The sequence below is a fragment of the Pantherophis guttatus genome, chromosome 6 (genome assembly GCF_059756535.1).
Source record: "Pantherophis guttatus breed Tessera chromosome 6, ASM5975653v1, whole genome shotgun sequence".
Lineage (NCBI taxonomy): Eukaryota > Metazoa > Chordata > Lepidosauria > Squamata > Colubridae > Pantherophis > Pantherophis guttatus.
The window spans coordinates 82,499,838-82,520,947 of record NC_142068.1 but is presented as its reverse complement, the minus strand read 5'-3'; positions in this window follow the sequence as shown (position 1 = coordinate 82,520,947).

Here is a 21,110-nt window from a genome sequence, read left to right as displayed (position 1 = left end):
GTTGGCATGCCCTCCTGATCTCCACAGCTTATGTCTGAAAAACCTGGCAGTCCAGAAGCTGAACTTAGCTCCAGGATCTTATGTTTTCATTTTCAGCATAACTCTGGTTAACCTCAGTGGCTCAGTTGGTAGATATCTGAGGCTCTGCCAAAGTTCACTTATGTTCTTTAGTGGCTCCAGCTTACTCAGAAGTCCTATAAAAGCTGAGCAAAATCTACTGTTATAGTATTGTGTCGGACATCTATCCTTATAGAAAAAATAAAAAAGACAGGCTGGTGGCCTTCTATGAACCTATACAGTAGTGACCAAAATTGTGGAAACTTTCTGGGAAAAGTGTATTTTCTAAAACTAGCTAATAGCACCACTTTTTTTGAAGTTGGGGGGGGACTAGTACCATAAAATTATATATCAATGGAAAGATAATTTAATCAAGAATGTAATGCAATAACTTTTATGAAGGATTTGCTATTGGAATAGCAGTTATGGTATGGAGAAGAAAAGTGAAACACGCAGAAAAAATGAGATATAAAAAATGATCACCATGTCAGTTAATACTTAATTGGGTAACCTTTAGCATGAATTGTGGCCTTACAACGTCTTCCCATGGAGTGAACCAAGTCTTTTAGTTCTGCAGCTGTTATCATGTGAAACCAAGATTGAATGATGACTTCTATTAACTGGGTTTTATTGCTGGGATGCTTCTGACTAACAAGTTTCTTTACCTGGCTCCATAGTTTTTCAATTGGGTTAAGGTCTGGGGCTATTCCCAGGCCATTCCAGCAGTGGAATAAGATTATCTTGAAACTCAAAAAAAAAAGTGGTGTTATTAGCCATCAAACCTCAAAAATACACTTTTCCCAAAAGGTTTCCATAATTTTGGCCACTACTGTAGATTGGCACTCTGTACAAAGAAAATGCCAGGAAGCAGCCAAAGTTATAAATAGGCAAGTCTAGTGGACATGGCCCTAGTATATTAACAGAGTTTTGATTAAACCATTGGAATAGGAATAGTGATTCTATGCCGCTTCACCCTTACACTTGAAATCTGTTACATTTCTCTTGAAGTTGTTACCAACAGCAGTTCTTTGCATTTTGCACATTTACTGTTGATTGTTTGCAACTTCCCACACGCTTCAGGATTTGGCAATCATCTTAGCATTCTTGCATTGCTCTTCATATGTTTTCTTGTTATCCACATTATTATAGGCATTATCTGTTTAATTATATCATCAAAAGTTTACCTGTCCATTTTTGGTCTCGAAAGGGGTAGTGGGTGTACTTGTTTTAATGCTTTTTTTGTTTTTGTTTCATCTATTTCTAGGACACATTGTTTTGCGACTGGGGGAGATATATTGTGACTTGGCTGACCACTATTTTGGCCAGCCATGTGTGGGATAAATGTTCCCCCATCAACAAGAAACTCCCATGCATTCAACGTTGACTCAGCCTTCCATCCTTCTGAGGTGGGTAAAATGAGGACCCAGATTGCTGGGGGCAATATGCTATTTAGTATACTGTCTTTGGTGTAAGCCGCCCGGAGTCCTCGGAGAGTGGGCAGCATAGAAATATGAATAATAAAATAAAAATAAAATAAATGCTTTCCTTCTTGGCATATATGAACAATTGTTTAAATGGTGCTTAAGTGGCTTTCCAGAGGATCCACCAGTGGTGAAATCCAATTTTTTTTACTACCGGTTCTGTGGGCGTGGCTTGGTGGGCATGGCAGGGGAAGGATACTGCAAAATCCCCATTCCCACCCCACTTTGGGGCCAGCCAGAGGTGGTATTTGCAGGTTCTCCGAACTACTCAAAATTTACGCTACCAGTTCTCTGAACTGCTCAAAATTTCCGCTACCGGTTCTCCAGAACCTGTCAGAACCTGCTGGATTTCACCCCTGGGACCCATCCCCAAATCAGAATGTCAGCTCATCAATTTCATTGGCATTTAAATCAACCCTTAATATTAGCTGCCCTATGGCAGAGAAAACAAAGCTCCTAGATGTAGAGTAAGGAGGTGGTAGAATGGCTTGGTGACTGCAGCATATGTTATTATGGTGATGGCAAACCTTTTCGGCACTGAGTGCCAAAAAGGGAGCATGCGCACACCTGGGATGCAACCTGGAAGAGGAGCTGCCCAGGGTGCATGCATGTGCCCGAAAATGAACTTTCGGTTTCAGCTACTGAATTTCCGTTTCAGCCAGCTATTCTTCCGGGTTTCTGGCGTGTATGTGCAAGCCATGATCAGCTGGCCGGCATGCATGCTCACGCAGGAAAACGGAAGACCAGCTCTTCTAGTTTCCAGCACTGCCGCATGCAAAAAGGCCAGCTGATTGTCATGCGTGCAAATGTGCCAGAAACACACAAGAGGAACGGGCGACACCGTGTGTGCCAGGGGACATGGCTCCATGTGCCATAGGTTCGCCATCTCAGTGCTATTGTGTCTGTGACTGTGTATGTGTATACCTACTGTTGGAAAAAATATCCATCTGGTTCAGTTCCAAGCGGGGAGAAAGACACTGGAAACATGGAGGCTGATTGGAAAGATGGTTTATTGATGGACAGGACCACATGGGTTTGAGGTCCTAGGCAGCTGACCACATGGAGTGGAGAGAAAGAGATATTTGTACCCTCTCTTGGGCCTTTCCCTTCAGCTTCCTGTTCCTGTGCAAGAAATTTATTCTATTGACTGCTGTAGGGGTCATAGCTAACTTTTTAGGTTGTCCAAGTTAAGTTTGGTTGAAGCCTGAGATGAGAGACTCTCTGAGATGATGTAATGAGGAAGCTTGTGTCCTGAAAGGGTGTTGGGCCATTCCTGTTGTGTCTTAATGGCTTTCCTGGTTTGGATCTTGAGTGAGGGCTGATCGTACCCTTCTATCTAATTCTGCCTTTTGTTCAAAATATCCTGTCTTGAATGGATTACCAAATCTGCATTTCTAAAAGCTGGCCTCAGCTTAGTAGCTCCTTGGGGGTAAGGAACTGTGGCTCTGAGTTTCTGTCTCCCTTAAGATTTTTTATTTCTCTTTTAGGGGAAATATTTTATCCTGCCTTTTAAAATATTTCTCAGAATATTTCATTCTTCTAGGAGGGGTGGGTGCTAACTTTCTACACTACAAACATACACAGACACTATATTCTATCTGAGCTGGGATAGATGCCAAACATGCAGAAAGAAATATTTTGAGGTGCAATTAATGTGAGCAACTGTATTTCTAAACCAGTAGAAAAATAATGGTACAATGATATCAGAAAGGAGCAGGTGAAAACAGTCAAGCACCGCATATATTGAGGACATGGTTAGGTGCAATTGTGTAGAAATAGATAGTTAATTCAGTAGAAAAAGTACAACTATAAACTAAATGAAAAAATGGAGCAGGGAAATAGGCAAAGGACTGCAAAGACAGAGATAGGAAATGTTCAGCCAGTAGTGCTGGAAGACATGTCCATCTGGGTTCAGTTCCAAGTGGGGAGAAAAACACTGGAAACATGGAGACTGCTTGAAAAGATGGTTTAATGGTGGACACGACCATGTGGGTTTGAGGTCCTGGGCAAAAAAGCACATGGGTGTGAGAGAGAGAGATTTATACCCTCTGTTGAGTTTGAATTTGAGCTTGTATTTTGATTGGTTGTCAGACTTCCATGGGGCCATGCAGGGGTAACTATGTAGGTTGTCTTTTGAGTCCCAGGCTTGGTTGAGCCTTGCTGGGTGATGCAATCTCCCCAGGTGCCATGGGGTGAGTTCTGTTGCTAGATGGGTAGACAGCTAATCCTACCTTTGTTGGATCTTGGGTAAGGGCATTTGCTTATGAACAGACCTAGCTATCTCTTTATCTCTTAAATGCTGACATCTGCTGTGGGCTATTGAGGAGGGTGAGGGCTATTAAGAGTGAGTCTGCTTCCTGCCTAAAAAACATGTTTCTCCATTCCTCATTCAGGGAGGTATAATATTCTGCCTTTTTAATATTTCCTAGAATATTTCATTCTTCTAGGAGAGGGGTGGGTGCTAACTTCCTACAGTAGTTAAAAAATAAAACAAAACTTGTCAGCAGCTACAGCATGAAAATCACAGAATACACTCCTACAGTATATGCTAAAACCCTTATAAATTTAAAACAAAGAGACAACCCTCCTCCCACAAACACACATTCTTAGCTCAAAAGGAAAAATTCCCAGGTTTCCCTTAATTGCTAGCCAAACTGCTTTTTGTAGTCCTTGCTAATTGTACCTATTAACAAACCCTTTACAAATACGTTGTCCTCCAGATGTGCTGCGATTAGAATCCCAGGAAATGAATTTGGGGTTTTTGATAAGAAAATTCCCATGGCAGGTGGAAGATAAATGCATATGTGGAAAAAAAAACATTCTTTTCACCCACTTACACATATTGCAGTGCCTGCTTGCAACTATATTTCTACTTGCATCTATCTGGGGAAAGAAGAAGAAGAGATGCAACGAAGCAGATTGTACCGAGCTTGGGGATATATTTCTCTTGGTAAGTAATGCAGTTTGTACAGACAGAAGATTGATATCTGCATTTAAATGAACTGCAACATGTTCATTTTTCGTATGCGTAACCAGAGGTGCACATAAAGCTCTCTGGGCCACAACACAAACATTCAGATGCGCCCCATCCCAAAATAGTTTGTTGTTGTTGTTGTTGTTAGTTGCGAAGTCCTGTCCGACCCATCGCGACCCCATGGACAACATTCCTCCAGGCCTTCTTGTCCTCTACCATCTCCCGGAGACCATTTAAGCTCACACCAACTGCTTCAGTGACTTTATCCAGCCACCTCATTCTCTGAGATGCCCTCAATCTTTCCCAGCATTAGGCTCTTGTCCAGTGAGTCCTTCCTTCTCATTAGGTGGCCAAAGTATTTGAGTTTCATCTTCAGGATCTGGCCTTCTAAAAAGCAGTCAGGGTTGATCTCCTCTAGGACTGACTGGTTTGATCGCCTTGCAGTCCAAGGGACTCACAGGACTCTTCTCCAGCACCAGAGTTCAAAGCAGTGGTGAAATGTAAAATTTGTTACTACCAGTTCTGTGGGCGTGGCTTGGTGTGTGGGTGGGTGTAATGTGACTGGGTGGGCGTGGCCAACTTTTTTTTTTTTTACTTTTAAAAGCATTTTTTTGGGCAGCAGAAAAAATGCTTTTAAAAGTAAAAAAAAAGCCTCGGATGATCGTGCGGCTCAGCTAGGCATGGGAGGTGGGCAGGGATTTTTGCTACCGGTTCTCCGAGCCACCTGCCATTATCGCTACCGGATCGAGCGATCCGGTCCAAACCAGGAGCATTTCACCTCTGGTTCAAAGGCCTCAATTCTTTGGCACTCAGCCTTTCTTATGGTCCAATTTTCACAGCCATACATTGCAACTGGGAGTTAGAGGGTTATATTCTGGAATACGTTTATACATCACCAGAGTTAGGTGATTATATTTGGAGTAAGTTTATTCCGGTGTCCAGTTGATAAGGAATAGCATCAGCGGCAATTCAGAGGGCTGTTACTCCAGGACAGGAGAGTGCTGCAGGTTGCATCAGTGCTAGCACCCCACAATCCTGGACATTGCAAAACCCTGGGCACCTCATTAGACAGTATGGAAGGATTGGAAGCAATTATGTCTTTCCTGCCTTTTGGGGCACCCTAATTACTACACCCTGAGGCTGTCTGCTGAGCTCATCTCTGACTTTCAGTGGAAAGGGCATTTGCAATTATAGAGCAACAATATATTATTACGTTGTATTATATAATTAAGCTCTGTGGTCTCCACTTTTTAGGCACCAATTAGGGGCACCTGAAAATTTAATTTGATACCCATTGAAGAATAATTATCAAGTAAAATAAAATTATTTTTTCATTGTTATTCATCTCCCTTTCCTCAAAATTCTGCAGAACGGTTTTGAAATATATACATTATGCGGTTGAGTGCTTAAGATAAAACCTTTTAATTTTTCATACTTTTTTAATTTATGATTTTTAAAATGATGTTGTAAATCTTAATACATTACATTATTTCAGTACAGTGATAGCTGTACACTATTGTTTGAAGATTATTAAGATAACTTACACTGTTGAGGGTTTTTAAAAAAGGTATTCTATCAATATTAATTTCAATATAGGATGTCAGTGTAAATGTGCATAAGATTGTCGGACTCTTTCATTCAGACTTGAATTAAAAAAAATTCCAAAAACCACTATATAAATTGTGCCAAAGTTGTTCGCTGAAGGTTTCAGTATTAAGCTATATTAGGATGTCCACTGTATAGTTGTTTAATGTTTTTTACATATTGATAGATGAAAAAAACTCAGTAAATGTAGCAAGTTCGACAACAATCAAAATTTGAAAAATAAGGGGAGAAAAAAAACAGAAAAACTCTTGGGTTTCCAACTTCCTCCTTATTGTACGTCTGCTAATTTACAATGTTTATAAACATTTGAGCTCCTTAAAAGCCTCACTATACATAATGATATTTGCCATGCTATGTGATATATGTATGGCAACCATTCTTGTTTAAATTTGGTTAAACTTCTATTGTGAATATATACTGTTAATTTTCCCACTGCTGCATATTTTTCAAGTTTAAGTTCCTGATCAGATATTTTTGGAATTTTATATTTCTTCCAGCATTGGGCAAAATGTATTCTCCCTGCTGTAAGCATATATCTCAAAATCTATATTTCTCTCTCCCCCCACCCCCATCTCGGAGGCACTCCTGCAATCTAATCAGATCAGCAGTACCCTGTAGATTGGCTGGCCTGTGGATTGGTACACTCGATGAAACAAGATTCTTAGAAGTTAAATAGAAAAAGAGGACTAGGCTCAGTGGTAGGCTTCAAAAATTTTAGCAAGGGGTTCTCTGCCCGGTTGCTGGGTGGGCGTGGCCATGGTGGGCGTGGCCTACTTGGCCTTCCTGCAATAGCACTTAAACTTATATACTGCTTCACAGTGCTTTATAGCCCTCTATAAGTGATTTACAGAGTCAGCCTATTTCCCCCAACAATCTGGGTCCTCATTTTATCGACCTCAGAATTATGGTAGGCTGAAGTCAACCTTGAGCCGGTCATGATCAAAGGAATCAAACTCCTGGAATGCAAGCAGTACTACATTCTAATCACTGTGCCACCACGGCTCTGAACAACTGTCCTGCTTAGAAACATCTATCCCATTGCAATTCTGTGGCTCCGTATTATGGTGATTTTATTATGTTTTTATCTTAATTTAATGTATTATTTCCTATATTTTATTGTCCACATATCTGCCTGCCTGCCTGCCTATGTCTGTCTGTCTGTCTGTCTGTCTGTCTGTCTGTCTGTCTGTCTATCCATCCGTCCATCCATCCATCTATCCATCCATCCAGTTCTGCTCAGAAAGTTAGCAACCGGTTCTCCCGAAGTAGTGCGAACTGGCTGAATCCCACCATTGTATCTCTCTCTCTCTCTCTCTCTCTCTCTCTCTCTCTCTCTCTCTCTCTCTCTCTCTCTCTCTCTCTCTCTCTCCTTTATTTAAATGTATATGCCAGTTATTGCATGACTTCTGTAGATGCCATATGCTAAATAAATCAAATAAGCAGGAAAGACAGTGCTGGAATCATAATGATGAAAAAATATTGCTGGATCATCATTTTGTCTTAAGGAATTCTAATATTTATATTCATACAATATTTCATTGACTTTCTGAAATATTTTAAATCCGTTCTCTCACTCATTCCCTTTGCCCCTCCAAAATTAAAAGAGAAAAATGTAAATATCTGTAAGGACTTGCCTCTCCTCCCTCCTCAAGAAAGTAGAACTCTTGAAATGGTTTGCATTGCAAAAGGAAACTTTTACTGGGAGAAAGTGATAGCAAGACAGAGAAGGCAAGATCTGATAATCCCTGCGCATAACCTTCAGATTAAAAGAGATAGCAACCCCTCTCCTCAGCCGGGTGCAGGACAAGCCAACCCACAGGTGCGAAATTGTTTTGAGAACCTCAGGATAAGAAGGTGATAAGTTGTTCTCAGGCCTCACTTGCTGGAGGCTCAGGTGCTGAGACAAAACAGATGGCCCTCTAGCTATTCCCTTTCCCCTCTTACATTCCCAGGAAGGTAAATCAAAGTACGGGATAAGTAGGCAACAGGAAAAAAGGTTACAAAGTGAGGAAGGCATCCAGGCCCTCCCCACCAGAATGGCAGTGTCCCAATAGGAATCTATGGGACCTGACAATATCTTTACTTGCTAAATAGATGAATTGTATGTACTTTATCAAGAATGAAGATGATTTACAATGGAGTCTCAAGTTACCAGGTTTCTAAAGATAATTGCATTTCATTTGATTTGCTATCTTGTGCTTTCTAATTATGTTTACCTAATGACAATTGATTAAAAATAAACGAATAGAAGATCAGGTGGTTGATCTGGTTTCTGGTTGAGGGATGCTCAACTTATCCCCTACTGCAATAATGAAATACTTATCTCAGTAGGGAATCCAATTTTCAAAGCAACATGAAAAGAAAATCTGACAGCATAGTTTGGAGAGAGAACGTTTTTGTGGTTTTGGGTTGATATGTGTATATATCATTTAACTCATCTATTAGTGCCTATATGCCTACAGATTTATTTGCACAATTACAAGTTGATGCAGGAAATGTCAGCTCCAGAAATGTATTTTTCCCCCTTCTTTCTCTGGTACTTCAAGATATGGAAGAGGAATATATGTGAATGAAAAAACATGAGTCATGGGGCAAATTCCCTGATTCTATATCAGAGGTGGGTTTCAGCAGGTTTTGACCAGTTCTGGAGAACCGGTAGCGGAAATTTTGAGTAGTTCGGAGAACCAGTAGTAAAAATTCTGACTGGCCCCGCCACCATCTATTCTGTGCCTCCCAAGTCCCAGCTGATCGGGAGGAAATGGGGATTTTGCAGTAACTTCCCCTGGATTGGGGAGGGAATGGAGATTTTGCAGTATCCTTCCCCTGGAGTGGGGTTGGAATGGAGATTATACAGTATCCTTCCCCTGCCATGCCCACCAAGCCACGCCACCAAGCCACACCCACAGAACAGGTAGTAAAAAATATTGAAACCCACCACTGTTCTATATCCTTATCATTATCTATAGAATCCTTAGACTTTGCCCTATTTATTGTTAACACATCCTTACCAGCAACAGTACACAAAACTGGGCCACTAAGTCCATCTACTCACAGAACTGTAAGCAAGAGAACCTGTACATTTGTCTAAGTGCAGCTAAGACTATTAATACAACTAAATACAACAAATGGCAGTATCAAATAGAATTTAGTTGCTATTTGGTAGAGAAAGCTAAGCAAGATCAGTTCTGATAAATACTTGAGCTGTATTTAAGAAGTTGATAAACCATGTAGAAAGCAAGCCGTTATAAACCATTTCTATATTATTGGCAAGAAAACACCATCTCTATATCAATGGAGGTCCTAGGAGTAGACTCATCTTTAGGTTTTAAGCCTGGAAATGAAGGCTGACCAGCAAAATTCATTATAAAATGTTCTGTTCCATGGGTATTTGAGATGTAGCATATTAAGCCAAATACCACTCACTCATCATGAAATCTCTAGAACCGTAAAGCCTACAAACTTGAAATTTGACACATATGTTTGTCTTGGCTTCTAGGTGCTCACTAAGAAAGGATTTTTCAAAATAACTATCAAATCATTAATATTTCATATACAGTATTATATTCACATGCTCTGATGCTAAGGAGTTAGATGTTCTACTCCCCCTCTCCACATGAAAAGAACTCTGTTCCAACTGCCAATTGCCTTATATTAACATGCTCTGATGCTATGGAGTTATACATTCTACATTAAGTTTCAGGCTGTAAGTGTCAATTTATCATGCCCGATCACATAGTTTCGTAGCAAAGCATGGGTGTCCAGCGAGTATTTTTATATATTTATTCCAACTTCTTTTTTGCGACATATTTCTAATTTTGGTAAATAGTGGACAATTTTGTTGTAGTTGGAGGAGCATCATTTACATTTATTGGTGTACGCTGAAGAATTTGAGGCAGGAGTTAAAATTAATCCTTTCTTCATATGAAGCATATACTCTTAACACTGCAGTATATTCCTTTTCTTTCAGAGAATTTTCTGCTAATGAAGATCTACCATGCTATCTCTACCAGGTTATCTCTATTTATCTCTGTTGGAAATATACTAAAGAGATTCATGAGTATTTGGAAGTTTTAATGCACCAGGCTTGACACCAGCAACTTTGCAAAAAAAAAAAAAAATATTTGAAACTTTCTGTATACTATAAATTTATCACTATGAAGCTTTGGGCTTTTGGTTAGAATCCAAATGATGAGAAAATACCCATCCTAAAGACTGTGATTCATTAATAATACCCACTCAGGTGCTACCATCCTGCTTGTGTGCTTCAATGGACTTACGACCAGTCCTCGCACTTACGACCCGACTCATTCGTTTGCTTTTAACACTGATCAGCTGTAGGACGGCCCTTTGAAGCCCCGCAGCAAGAGTTTAAACAGTTTTTTTCCCTCTAGTCATCAGCTGGGACTCAGGAGGCAGCAATAGATTGGGGGTGGGACCAAATAAAAGGTAAGAATAACGTGGGTGGGGGGTGGGAGGGCGGGGGGGAGAACCGGTTCGGTGACGTCATATCATCACCACTACTGGCTCAGCCGAACCGGACCGAACCGGGAGGAACCCACCACTGATGCAAGCCCATTTTCAAAGGTGAACTCACAAAAGAAAAATCTTTTACCAGATTGAATGTTGTACAGGTCAACAAGCACTGTGTCTGGTGCTATATCTTCTGGGCATCTGGTGACACATATAGGAGTCATCTGGTCTTGCTAGCAGTGGTGGGATGCTGCCATTTTAACAACTGGTTCAGTGAGCATGTGCTTTGCGCTGAAAATAGAGCATTTAGAAGTTCAGCTGCTTAGCTTCCAAGTCAGCAATGGTAAGTAGAACAGTGAGGGGTGGGGAATCAGCTGTGCCACGTGATTGAGGTGAGCAAGAAAGCTGGAAATAAAGGACAGAATAGGGTGGGGAGTGGATGGGTGGGGCCAGCTGATCATTGGAGCTACTGATTTGCCCGAACCGGTCTGAACCACCTGAATACCACCTCTGCTTGCTAGGCAACCAGAATGGTCAAGTTCAATTGAAGAAACTTGAGCTATGAATAAAATGCTATTTCAGATCAAATAAAAAATTCGAGGATTTGTAAAGAAAATCTGAAATATGGAAACATAAACATTTAGACTCAGAAACTGATGAACAGCGAACAAGAGACATCTTTAAAAGAAAACCTTTTATGGATGTTGAGTTGCAAGGATTGGAAACACTAGCTGAGAAAGCTAAATAGGATTAATAAAAATACCGGCAAGACTGAAGATCATTAAATGAACTAAATGTTTGAAGAACGACACTACATTATATTAAATTATGAGACAGGTAATAAAGATAATGAAAGAAATGAAAATATTGAGCAAAAAAATGATGAACTTCAGCTCTTTGGCCGACTGATGGAGCTATAAGAAATGATTATTTATGAAAAATTCAAGCTACCATGTATGGCTTCCTCCATTGGAAAAGATGAATAACAAAAGAACTATCCAAAGGCCTGAAAGATACAAATTTTATAATATGGCTATTTCATAGAAAATGAACACAAATATAGAATAAGTGCATTTTGATAAAACTCACAGTTTCAAACAAACCAGCATTTGTTTTATAAGCAATAATGGAACGAACTACAAACATAGAAGATGAAACATTTATCTGAAACATCTAAGATCAAACATTACATTTTTGGAGTGACATATGGGATACTCAAAAAGAAAATAATAAAGATGCAAATTGGTAAAAGTAATTGAGAACCTTGGCTCAGTCAAAATGGATGATATTTTCATAGCATCAAAAGTGATTTTCAAAAGCATGCAAAGAAGGTAAAGAACCAGGAAAACATGAAATACGATGATTTTGGCTTAAACATTTGACAACTCTCCATGAAAGGCTGGCCACTCAATTTAATGAAATATTACACATTGGAAAAGCTGAAATATGGACAATAACTGGTAGAACATTTTAAATAATAAAAATCAGGAACAAGGGTATAATTGCAAGTAATTACAAACCAATTACTTGTTTGCCAACAGTATTCAAAATGATAACAGATATATTACTTCATGTACTGTAACTGATGTTCAGTTACATTTAAAAAAAAAATCATTGCCTGAACCAAAATATAACTGCCAAAATGCACGAAGAACAAAAGATCAATTGTTGATTGATCAAATGATATTGAAATAGTTCCAGATTTAAAAAAACCCCAACATAAAATGGATTGGATTATTATAAATTTCCTCTCACTTAATTTGGTACAGAAATCTTTGGAAATATTTGCTATAGTACAATCATCCAGAATTTTGTAAAAGAAGCTATGAGACAATGGAAAGCAATTTTGGTAAATGAGAAAGAAATTAGAAATCACCAGGAGAGAATTTTTTCAATAGAATTCATTGCCCTCATTGTGTTTTACCCTTTTAGTGATACCCATATTCAGAATAAAGCAACATTTGGACATGATCTGTTGAACTAAGATAAAAAAAAAAATGTTCTACCTGTTGTAGATAGATGATTTGAAATATGGAAAAAAATAAATGAAATTAAATCCCTACTTAATTCTGTGTGGTGAGGTAGGTCCAGGGGTGGGTTCTAAATTTTTTTACTACCGGTTCTGTGGGCGTGGCTTATTTTGTGGGTGTGGCTTGATGGTCATGTGACAATTATTTAGGATTTAGCAGAGGTACTGGTACTGGTGGGGGACGGGGGGACAGAACCGGTTCGGTGACATCATATCGTCACCGCTACCGGCTCGGCGGAACCGGGCGGAACCGGGAGGAACCCACCACTGGGTAGGTCCATACCAAACCACTAATTCTGGTTATTACTTTGGAACACCCTGTAATATCTCATTTATCAGTTTGGAGTTATAAGATATTCTTCCCCTTCAAGGGAATCCTGATTAAATCTAACCAGAGATAATCATGAGAATAAATCTACTAGGGCTCCCCTAAATTGATACCTTCTCTCCTCACTCTTCCATTCACTCAGTGCTTTATTTTGACATGACCATGTGCTATTCAAACACGTGAATTATATTCCCCATTTAATGTTTTCAGTAGGATGTGTAGATAGGTTAAAGAGCAAGATCAGGAATTTTCTGGGTTTTACTGACAATTCCAAAGGTTTATATAAAGGTTTTGTCTTTGCTTGAGTCTCAGTAATGGACTATAATATGTCACACCGTAATCTATAGAAGGACGGGGAGAGGGAATAGCAGAAGACAAGGGAAAAGAAGAAGAGGGGAGGAAATAGAGAAAAGGAAAAGTCACGTAATATCATCATTACTCAGCAAAGCTGGGGAGAAATATCATTCCATAGCTGATCTATTCAGGATGGGCTACCTCAGGGGTGTCAAACTCGATTTCATTGAGGGCTGCATCAGGGTTGTGTTTGACCTTGGGAGCCAAGTGGGCATGGCCAGCTTGACGTCACTCGTGTCAGAGGTACCTGTTGTGGCCCAAGCACTTTACCAGTGAAAACAGAGCTCAGGAGGCTACAATGGCCTCATACAATCCTCTGCCAGCGAAAATGGAGCTCAGGAGGGCTTCACACGGGCCTAGCAGCCTCCCGAGTCCATTTTAGTTGGCAGAGGTCAGTCCTTGGCTGTTTCCAGGGCAGCCCTGCAGACCAGATCTAAGTACCCCGCAGGCCGGATCCAGCCCCCGGGCCTTGAGTTTGACACCCCTGTGCTACATGAAGTAGGAACAAATTGATAGGAGAAAACCGGGAACACAGGAAATAGAGTTTGGCCGTTTTCTTCCTCTCCCTTTGCAACAGCATCTTTCTTCTGAAGTTCAAAATGTCTTAAAGTATGATGCCATCTCAGATGGACAGTTTCTCCTTCTAATTGGTTCTTTCACTGCAGTTCTCCATATAGAGCAAAGCTGCCAGAATGTATTATTTTTCTGACTTTCCATCTATCTGAACTGGCCACAGGTTGAGATTTCACATCTGCAGTCCCTCAGTAGATTATGTGTCAAGGGTTCTTCCAACTACTTTCTCTTTGACTCTTTGTGTTTAGCTAGCAACAAGCTAGATAACTCTCATCATTACCTTCAGGCTCTGGTAGAGGGTGGAAGAATCATAGGTCAAGGCGAGAGCAATGGGAAGTTCAAAATTTCAGCAATGGGAAGCAAAAAGCTGAAGCTTTCCTATAGCGTCAATACTTTCCGATCGTTGAGTTTCTGGCAAAAGCAGGCTTCTGGCATTTCAAAATATGGGAATACGGCAAGAAATATTTTAGAGAATGGTACTGGAATGTTTGTGGTATCATGAAGAGTAGAACTGGAATAAATTATTTCATTCAGTTGCATTCAGGAGCATATTACTATATTGTTGTCCAAGAGAAAAATGATGAAAAGGAAATAATAAATGTATGTCAGGTTTCACATTGGGGAATTTTTTTAAAAAAACATAGGTATGAAATTTTCATCTGTGCCTGTGACAGTTGGGAGAATGCTATTATTGTTCCTCTTTATAAAGAAATAAATAGCAAGAATGGATGTAAAAATTATTGTGGGGCTTTTTTTTAAAAAAAAAAATATTGAATATGCCTAGATAATTGCTTGGCAAAATTCTGATTGAAAAGTTATGACATTGAGAAAAAGCAAAATCTGGGAAATTTAGTGTAGCTGATGGTGTACAGACAGGAATTTTATTCTTCAGCAGGTCCTTGAGAAACAGAAGAATGTGAAAAAAAAATTGATGTACAACAAATGCAGGGGTGGGGTGCTCCCAAGGCCCAGGGGCCATATCTGACCTATGGGGTGCTTAGATCTGGTCCACGAGGGCACCCTGGAAACAGCGAAGGACCGGCCCGTAGTGCCTCTGCCAGCGAAACAGAGCTCAGGAGGGCCACACATGGGTGCTCCCAAGCTCCATTTTTGATGGCAGAGGGTTGCGGGAGGCCATCACAGCTGAAAACAGAGCTCAGGAGCCTGTTTTTTCTGGCAGAACACTCGGGCCACCATAGGCACTCCCGAAATGAGTGATGTCAAGCTGGCCATGCCCACTCATGGCCACACCCACTTCGCCCCCCCCAAGGTCAAACACAGGAGCCTTGGTAGTACAGTGGTCTAAAGCACCCTGTTATTAAGACCAGCTGCCTGCAATTACTGCAGGTTCGAATCTCGCCAGGCTCAAGGTTGACTCAGCTTTCCATCCTTTCTAAGGTAGGTAAATTGAGGACCCAGTTGTGGGGGCAATAAGCTGACTTTGTATAAATATACAAAAGGATGAAGGCTACTGCTTAGTACATTGTAAACCGCCCTGAGTCTCCAGAGAAGGGCGGCATATAAATCAAATTAAAAATAAATAAAATAAAATAAAATAAAAAACAAACAAACACAACCCTGAGCGGCCCTCAATGAAATCGAGTTTGACATCCCTGATTTAGAGAAAACGTGATAACGTATATAGGCTTGAATTATGGAATGTTTTAAATAAATATGAGGTTTGCTTGCTAAGTGAGATGAGTGCTATATAAATTGGAAATAAAGCATATGAAGGAATAGTCAGTAGGGAATATAATCAGGATGTGTGATATCCCCTTGGACCCTTAATGTATTAATGGATAAATTAACAGGGAATGTTTGTGGTGAGGTTAGAAGTGCATCAGTTGGGAATATGAATGTACAAGCATGCAGTTTATATGTAAATGATGCCATGTTGTTGATTGAAAACCCAAATAATTTCAGAGAAGGTTAGATATGTTTTATGATGCAACATTTTGTATTGATCTATGAGGTAGTTTTGTTTGCCGGGAAAAATAGAGAGAAGAAAGGAAGGTCATGAATAAATGATAGCAAATAGATATATTTATATGCCTTCATGGAATGTTTAACAAAGATGGGTAAATGAAAAGGGAGAGTTGAAGATGTGCAAATAATAGTACAAATTTAGTAGCTCATATACTCATACCCAACTCTAAGGGGAAGTGCTCATCTCTGTTTCTTAATCTAGGGAGGCAGCATTGTCCACTTTCCATGGTCATGTGGCCAGCATGTCTGTACACTGAGGTGCATGAAACTCTGTTATCTTCCCACCAAAGTACTACCTATTTATCTATTTACATTAGCATGCTTTCAAACTGCTAGGTTGGCATGAGCTGGAGCAAGTAACAAGAGCTCACCCTGTCATACAGTGCTCAGTTCTTGAACCAGGGATGTTGACTTTTAGCCAGCAAGCCCAGCTCATGTATAACAAAGAATCAATCTTGTCAAAAAAAATCAAAATTGCTATATATAATAGGGTGTTTCTCCTAGTTTTGTTATATTGAAATGAGAATTAGATATTTCAGGAGAACCACAACAATCAGTTGGAACAGGGTAACACTTAAGAAGTGTTGAATATTAAGCAAGAAGAGAGAGAGTCAAGAATGAATGGGTGATGAATAGGTTGAATAAAAAAAGAGAGTAACCAGTATAAAGTAATTATGTTGAGATGGTTTTAACTATTAGCGCACTGAGTATTTTAAAGTCTGGAGATGCCTCGAGGCTGTCAGATTGTCCATCTCTGAACTTCTAGAAAAGATGAAAATGCAGCTATCTTCAATGTATGTTGGGTGTTCACCTCAGATGAATATATGATACTTCTCCATGGCTTCACAAACACAAACACATACGTTGAATAATGTATCTTCCTATCTCTGCCCTGCTACTGGTTACAGGTTCCATCCATCGGGGAACCAACATAGAATCTAGCTGAAAGAAAACTTTTTGCAAAAGAGTTCCTCTAATGAAAGCAATAGTTTATACTTTTTATCATTGCTTTATTTATTTATTATTTATTTATTATTTGGACTTATATGCCGCCGTATCTCTGAAAGGACTCAGGGCGACTCACAACAAAAAAATACACAAAGTTCAATTTTTTAAAAATATTTATTTATTTTTATTTTATTTTATTAAATTTCTATACCGCCCTTCTCCTGAAGGACTCAGGGCGGTGAACAGCCAGAAGATAAAACACAGGAAATACAAAATCTAAAATAAATTAAAACAAATTAAATAATTTAGGCTGAATTTTAAAATACCCCATAATTAAACAGATTAAAAATTTATGTTTAAAATTTAAATTTAAAAGAGGAGATGATTTAGGCCAGGCCAGCATGATGAAATAAAAATGTTTTAAGCGCGCGACGGAAGGTGCGAAGATCCGGGATCCTCCGTATCTCCGGGGGGAGCTCGTTCCAGATAGTAGGTGCCCCCACAGAGAAGGCTCTCCTCCTGGGGGCCGCCAGCCGACATTGTTTGGCCGACGGCACCCGGAGGAGCCCCTCTCTATGGGAGCGTATTGGAGGCTATTGGTGGTAGCAGGCAGTCCCGTAGATAACCAGGTCCTAAGCCATGGAGCGCTTTAAAGGTAGTAACCAAAACCTTGAAGCGCACTCGGAAGACCACCGGGAGCCAGTGCAGCTCGCGCATGAGAGGTGTTACATGGGAGCTCCATGTTGCTCCCATAACCACCCGCGTGGCCGCACTCTGCGCCAGTTGGAGCCTCCGAGTGCACCTCAAGGGGAGCCCCATGTAGAGAGCATTACAATAGTCCAGACGAGAGGTGACGAGGGCATGAGTGACTGTGTGTAGGGAGTCCCGATCTAGAAAGGGACGCAACTGGCGGATCAGGCGAACCTGATGAAAAATCCTCCCGGTCACGGCCGTCAAGTGATCTTCTAAAGACAGCTGTGAATCCAGGAGGACACCCAAGTTGCGAGCCCTTTCTGTGGGGGCCAATGATTCACCCCCAATAGTCAGCGATGGCACCAGCTGACTATATCGGGACATCGGAAACCATAGCCACTCAGTCTTGGATGGGTTGAGCCAATAAATAGCCAATAAAACTATAAAAACCATTAAAATCCCCTCTAAAACCCCTTCAGTCCAAGCCAGCCAGGTGGAATAGCCATGTTTTAAGGCCACGGCGGAAAGAGCGAAGGTCAGAGGCCACCCAGAGCCCCAGGGGGAGCTGATTCCACAGGGTAGGTGCGCCCACAGAGAAGGCCCGCTCCCTAGGGGTCGCCAGCCGACATTGTCTGGCTGACGGCATCCCAAGGAGGCCCTCCCTGTGGTAATGCACCGGGCAGTGGGGAGCAGTCGCTGGCCGCAGATGGTCTGCCAAATGCCCTGGGCCACCTTGTCAACAATATCTAACTTGCTATCTGTCTATGAGTTTTAACCAATCAAAAGCCTAAGCCATAGAATAGAATAGAATAGAATAGAATAGAATAGAATAGAATAGAATAGAATAGAATAGAATAGAATAGAATAGAATAGAATAGAATAGAATAGAATAGAATAGAATAGAATAGAATAACAGAGTTGGAAGGGACCTTGGAGGTCTTCTAGTCCAACCCTCTGCTTAGGCAGGAAATCCTACACCACTTCAGACAAATGGTTATCCAACATCTTCTTAAAAACTCCCAGTGTTGGAGCATTCACAACTCTTGGAGGCAAGTTGTTCCACTGATTAATTGTTGTAACTGTCAGGAAATTTCTCCTCAGTATTAAGTTGCTTCTCTCCTTGATTAGTTTCCACTATTCCTGGTTTGAGTGTGCGGACAAAATTCTCTGGTAACCACTGTATCTGGGTTGGGTAATGGTGTTACAAATGGTCTGTTTGTTATTTCAAATGTACCTGGATTCATTTATTAGCAAGTTACAACAACGAATAACATTAGTTTGTCAGCACAATGGATCTGAGACAAACAGGCATATACACTGGTAAGGTCGCATATTAAGGCCTACCTAGTGGCGATAGAGACGGCAAAGTCTAACTACTTTTCCGCCTCTATTGCGTCATCAGGGAATCGTCCGGCTGCCCTGTTTAGGGTGACCCGCGCCCTGCTCCATCCAGGAGTGCGGGAGGATCCCTTAGAAGGCAGGGCGGAGGATTTCGGACAATACCTGTATGACAAAATCGCCCAGATCCGGGGGGATTTGGACTCTGACTGGGTAGATCAGGGCAGGGTGACGAGGAATAGTCTTGAGAATGTTATCTGGGAGGAGTTTGATGCTGTGACTCCTGATGATGTGGACAGGATTTTGGGGAGACTTAGTGCGGCCACATGTTTACTGGACCCGTGTCCCTCCTGGTTGGTACTGGCTTCCCGGGAGGTTACACGAGGCTGGCTCCAGGGTGTTATCAACGCTTCGTTGAGTGAGGGTTACTTCCCCACCGCCTTGAAAGAGGCGGTGGTGAGGCCTCTCCTCAAGAAGCCGTCCCTGGATCCGGCAATATTGGCCAACTATCGTCCTGTCTCCAACCTTCGCTTTATGGCGAAGGTTGTTGAGAGTGTGGTCGCACGACAGTTTCCGCAATTCCTGGAGGAAACATCTTATCTAGATCCGTTCCAGTCGGGTTTCAGGTCTGGGCACAGCACAGAAACGGCATTGGTCGCGTTGGTTGATGATCTCTGGAGGGCTCGGGACAGGGGTTGTTCCTCTGTTCTGGTCCTGTTAGACCTCTCAGCGGCTTTTGATACCATCGACCATGGTATCATGCTGCACCGGCTGGAAGAGTTGGGGGTGGGAGGCACCGTGTTGCGGTGGTTCTCCTCCTTTCTCTCCGACCGGTCGCAGTTTGTGTTGGCAGGGGGGCAGAGGTCGACCTCGAGGCCTCTCATTTGTGGAGTGCCGCAGGGATCGGTCCTCTCGCCCCTTCTGTTCAACATTTATGTGAAGCCGCTGGGTGAGATCATCCGTGGCTTTGGGGTGAGATACCACCAGTACGCTGATGACACCCAGCTGTACATCTCCACCCCAGGCCACCCCAACGATGCCCTTGAAGTGATGTCCCAGTGCCTGGAGGCTGTACGGGTCTGGATGGGGAGGAACAGGCTCAAGCTCAACCCTTCCAAGACTGAGTGGCTGTGGCTCCCGGCATCCCGATATAGTCAGTTGACTCCATCACTGACTATTGGGGGCGAGTCATTGGCCCCCACAGAGAGGGCTCGCAATCTGGGAGTCCTCCTGGATATGCAGCTGTCCTTGGAGGAACATCTGACGGCTGTAACCAGGGGGACCTTTTGTCAGGTTCGCCTGATTCGCCAGTTGCGGCCCTTTCTTGATCGGGATTCCCTGTGCACAGTCACTCATGCCCTCGTCACCTCTCGCCTTGACTACTGCAACGCTCTCTACATGGGGCTCCCCTTGAGGAGCACCCGGAGGCTCCAGCTGGTCCAGAACGCAGCAGCGCGGGTAGTGACGGGAGCAGCATGGCGCTCCCATGTAACACCGCTCCTGCGCGAGCTGCACTGGCTCCCAGTTGTCTTCCGGGTGCGCTTCAAGGTGTTGGTTATCACCTTTAAAGCGCTCCATGGCATAGGGCCTAGCTATCTGCGAGACCGCCTGCTGCTACCGACGACCTCCCAGCGACCCGTGCGCTCCCACAGAGAGGGCCTCCTCGGGGTGCCATCAGCCAAACAATGCAGGCTGGTGACCCCCAGGGGGAGGGCCTTCTCTGTGGGGGCACCCACCCTCTGGAATCAGCTCCCCCCAGAGATAAGGAGAATCCAAGACCTCAGTGCCTTCCGTCGCGCCCTTAAAACCCATTTATTTAAACAAGCCGGGCTGGCTTAAGATGAAATTTTTAACTGTTTTTAAATGTTTTAAACGTTTTTAATTGGTAAATGAGTTTTAATTGGGCCAAATTTATATATCTTTTAATTGTTTTTAATATTTGTTCTGCATGTTTTTTTTTAATCTGGCTGTACACCGCCCTGAGTCCTTAGGGAGAAGGGCGGTATAGAAATCCAATATAAAATAAAAAAATAAATAAAATAAATATATAAAGGCCCCAAGATCTTAGTGAATTAGATAAGGCATAATTTGTCTTTCTTCCCTACGCTCTTAGCAATTGTAAGAAAAAAGAATTCTTATTTTTCTTTTTTTTTTAAATGAGAGTCAGTTAACATATTTTTTATATTCTAACAGATGTTCATGTCACCTAGGAAAACAACATGACTTGCACAACATGAAAATATGGGTTGCTTGCATATCTGTTCAAAAGTTATT